We start from the raw sequence: 322 nt of genomic DNA on the forward strand, positions 1-322 counted from the left end.
GGGCTTCCAAATATCACTTTGCCAATTCCACAAGAACTGACTTAGCGAAAGGTTTCTTGAGGGGAAAGCTGGAACTCTGTGAGATGATTTCACAGAACAGAAAGAAGTTTCTCAGAAAGCTTCTTTCTCTTTGTTATCGGAGGATATTTAATATGGCCCTATGGTCTTCAAACGGATCCGAAATATCACTTCTCAGATTCCACAGAAATAAGACTAGCAAAGAGATTCATGAAATTCAGATGTAACACTGTGAGATGAATTAACAGAACACTAAGCAGTTTCTCAGAAAGCTTCTTTCCAGATTTCATCTGAGGATATTTCC

This window comes from Mandrillus leucophaeus, unplaced genomic scaffold (genome assembly GCF_000951045.1).
Source record: "Mandrillus leucophaeus isolate KB7577 unplaced genomic scaffold, Mleu.le_1.0 Scaffold793, whole genome shotgun sequence".
Classification (NCBI taxonomy): Eukaryota; Metazoa; Chordata; class Mammalia; order Primates; family Cercopithecidae; genus Mandrillus; species Mandrillus leucophaeus.